This window comes from Magnolia sinica, chromosome 7, assembly GCF_029962835.1.
Source record: "Magnolia sinica isolate HGM2019 chromosome 7, MsV1, whole genome shotgun sequence".
In the NCBI taxonomy this organism is placed as follows: Eukaryota; Viridiplantae; Streptophyta; class Magnoliopsida; order Magnoliales; family Magnoliaceae; genus Magnolia; species Magnolia sinica.
In genome coordinates, this window is record NC_080579.1 from 65,365,740 (window position 1) to 65,370,282 (window position 4,543).

Sequence of the window (4,543 nt, forward strand, 5' to 3'; positions counted from 1 at the left end):
TTGACCTTTGCTATTATGTTTTTTGACTGATTCAGGTAGTAGTAATGGGCTTCCAACTCATGGTAGTAAGCTTTAATCTTCCAAGCTCTGGAGCTTTATATATATTTGTTGGTGGGATGCTACTGTAAGTAATAACACCCTAGCCTGGAGATTTGATGATCTTGAAGATGAACACAGAACTAGAATAAGCTTGTAAATATTTAGAAACTAACACCAAATCTTTGAATCTAGCGTACGTTTGGAAAAGGCTATTCATACCAGTTTTATGGAAGAACCAAATTTCTCTTTCTCAATGGCAAAATACCTTAGAAGGGTGGGAGTTCTTTATTGGGGGCACTTTCCAAGGATCCCAAACAGGGAAGTTTCATGTTGGTGACAAACAGGGAACTCGACATCTAAAATGATATTTAAAATCCTGCTAAAGTATAATTTACTAAAATACCTTTAAAATAGTAAGGCCCTATTTGGTAGAAACCTAAAGATGAGCTGATCTCATGTTAGTCAATTGTAATTTTGTATTAGAGATCTTAATCTCTAATGTATTAGGGATCAAGATCTCCAATACACGCTTACTGTTAAAGAAATGAGATGAATTCATTTTTAGGCATCTACCAAACAAGGCCTAATATATAACCATTATAGTTCAACAATGCTTAAGTGCCCTTAGAACACACATAAGTCATAATGCTCCTAGCTGTATTTAGACATTTAATTTTAAACAATCCAATTCATTGATCTAAACTTTCATTAGATCCAAAGCACATTTCACATATCATGGGCTACCATGCAAACATCACATGATAATGTTAAACATCTTCAGTAGCCTTCAATATGGATGGTAAAGATTGATTACACAAAAGCACTTAGAGTAAGGTCCAATGTGAAATGATCTTAACATTTTTGTCATCTGCCGATTACTTCCGGCCAAAGTTTTTTCTTTTAGAAAACATGAGGAATTTTGTTTCTTTTAACAAAGGGCAAACATTGCCAAATTTTAAATATATCAAGTTTACAACTGGTGTATATATATATGCACATATTATTTTTCTAAATGATTATAAAAGAGCACGTTTCCTCACCCCAACAATGCATACTTAAAGCATGATTGATTGCAACATCCTGTATCCTTGTAATGTTTTTATCAATGGGTTTTGGCTCTTGAAAAACATCGCCACTTAATTACATAAAACAGGTTGTTGAATGTATTTCTTTGCCAAAGATGAGTTTGTTACCACACCAGTCTAGTCTTTCCTTAACAACACCCATATTTTAGAGAAAATTCTTCATTTCAGGAGCTAAAAATATAGCATATAAGAGTGTGGTTCTTGGCTGTTTGTTATAACATTAGATTCCCAGCTTTTGCTAGGAGTTGTCAGGGAAACTACCTTACAGTTTGGTCCTCATGGAGGATGCAACCAACAAGGAGAGGAAGCTTGAGGAGATGAAGAGAGATCAAGTGATCTCTGGAGCTCTTAATTCAGTTGCCCTAGTCAGAGCAGAGGTTGATAAGCTCTCACAAAAGGTGACTTCTAAAATTCTACCAACAACATGCCAACTGCATTGTAGTTGAGATCATAGTTAATTTTCTTCAAGTTGTGGTTGCCTTTCCCTTTCTTGCATATCGTGGACCTTTTCATGTGTCTAGCTGTCATCAGTGGGTTATAGAGCTTTGTGACTTTACATCTACTAATATAGGTATTCAGTCAGAGCTCAGCAAAGGGCTTATCATTCCCTAATTGGTTTAAAGGTTTTGATCTATGCTTATACTTGAATTGCTATGGTTAAATATAATGTAGATACTTCTTTCATGTGAATTGGAGTCTAGAGGAATTATCTTCTCCTCAACTAAATATGTGATGGCTTGATCTAGTTTTGTTTTTCACATGGGCATTTTTCATGAAATTTTTGTGAGGCTTTATTCATGTTAACTAAATGCAAGAGGTTAATATTCAGATATGATGATCTTTTGGGAATCTAAAATCATTAGTTGCTATCAGATTTATTCAAAGTTGTTGATCGAAGAGCAAAGCTAGTTGCGAGTGAGTTGTTAGATGAGCAGTCCATACGACCACCAAGTATGCAACCCAATGCATTTAATGGTTTTCTATTTAACAATGTGTTTTGTTTGTACGTGGAGGGGGAACACCTTTGTTTTGAGCATTAACACACACACACACACACACACACACACACACACACATATATTTATGGTTGTCTACTACTTAACTTTTCTCTGTTTTCTTCTGGCAACAAATAAGCTTCCAATGGTAAAGAAACTCAAGCCAAGAGGGAGAAATCAAAGGAGAAGGTATTTAAATGCCTATCTTTCATTTTATTTATTTGCTTATGGGCAGAATACTTAAAATGTGTTTGTTGCCCAACAACAACAATTATGTTATTTATATTAAAAATTCTCAAACTTGATTATTTTTATAGGGTCAGTTGACACTCTCCACTGCTAAACCTCCTAATCCTACAACAAGTGTGACATCTGATAAAGATGAAGATGCCCCAACTGAAAATGTTGCTGCCGTGTCCAGTAATTTTACTGACTAGAAAAGTACAGATGTTTTTTGTCGAGTTGTGGAAATTGAAGCCATTGCCTGAAGAAAGGAAGTGCCATTATCAGTCATTATATTTGATGCCACTAGTGCTAGGAGCAGACCATATAGAGGATTATTTATTTATTTATTTATATTCAAGACCATTTTCAATTTATTGTAATAAATATTATATTTTTTTATTGTGTAGTAATATAAATTTTGTTTAATATTAGTTTTAATTGTATTGCATCATTTTTATGTTTTAAATATTAAAAAAATATAGGTTTCAATTGAATTATGTATAATAATAATAAATTACTAGTGACCTTTTCAAATCTATACAAAAATTTTACTGGCGCTTGTATAGATTTTTGTCGGCGCTTTTCTGTGAAGAAAAGTGTTCGGAAACCAAGCTTTTGCCGGCACTTTGCTGGCACTTCTGTTAGAAATACCAGCAACCAGCAAAAGCGCCGCTAAAGGCAGAGTGGGCACCGCAAAAGACTACACCATTACCGGTGCTCAGACAAGCGCCGGTAAAAATGACTTAGCACCGGTATAACTTTTATTGACATACCCCTTGAGCGGTGCTTGTCTAGCGCTGGTAAAAGTAATACCAATGGTTTTGGACACTTTTACCAGCAGTTAAAAGTCTCTTTCCTTGTAGTGTAAAGGGGTGGAACTAACCCCGGCTGCATCATGGAGGGGGGATTTCGTGTTGTCAAGTGTGTAGGCTGTGGTCATGAGAGCTGACTTAATGGCACTTGGGCTCTAGTTAGGGTGTGCAGCCTTGACCAACGCGGCCACACCTGCAATGTGAGGGCATGACATTGATGTACCTGCATTACGAAGAAACCAGCGTTTATAGTAAGCTAAAGAGATCTGTAGAAATGCTAATGTGAGTCCAAAGCATTGGCAATAATCATATGATCCTAACTATTTGATTTCTGTTTTCGCTATGGAATGTGGACCTTGGGTTATTTTGACAAGGCTAAGAATCGAATGGCGAAGAAACTCTAATGATTGTGATTTTTGTCTATGATGCATGTAGTCCTAGCACAGGCAATCATAAGATCCTTATTGTTCAATTGTTGGAGTTCTCATACATGGCAAGCTTTCAAAAGTGGAATCCATGGGAAAACAGAGGAAAAACTAATAATTATTTAATAATGATTTTTATGAGCACGGTTAAAGTATGGATTCAATTTTAGGGTTCTTGTTTGGATGACAACTAAAATCTCTTAATCCTCTCACAAAATCACCTAATTATTTTCTGCCAAGAATTCAAACAGTAAAAAAGTATGATGATGATTTTGTAGATTTCACCTTATCCTTTGCCATCCAAACAACATAAATTGCCACAAATCAAATAACAATCATTTTATATTGTTAGGCTTGGAATCCATTGTATCCCAAACATAGACTTGTGTGAAAGTATCTATAAGTGAATCTCACTAAAGGTCCAACATGAGGCCCACTTGCTTTAATCTTTTAGAAGGCGGTGGGGACCATGTCCGCGTAATTCTACTATTATAGATGGCTTAAATTAAAGAGCTAAACCATGTTGACAGTAGGTCTGTTGTAACTGCCATATTTTTTAAAAATAAAATAAAATTTAAAATTTTTTAATTGAGTTTTGAGTGAGAGAGATCCGCCGATCTCATCTTATCTCTCGTTATTCCAACTCTCCCTCTAATCTCGTAGTCTGCCAACAAACCCTCTCTCTTAAATAGGGAGCGTGTGAGAGCGAGAGTCTTACTAAGAATTAAAGAACCAAAGAAAAAAATTTGTAGAGAAATAAAATGAGAGAGAAAGTGGGAGAGAGGTTTTTAGAATTCGCTTATTCATATTAGTATAATGATCTTTTCATTATTTCTTTCTATAGTAGTTTAATTCGGTATTGATCGACACATTGAACTGATTAGATCAATCAAGTGTCTATTGTGTATGTCAAATTCATCCATGTAGAAAAGTACACTAATGGATCTATCGCTAATGTGCAG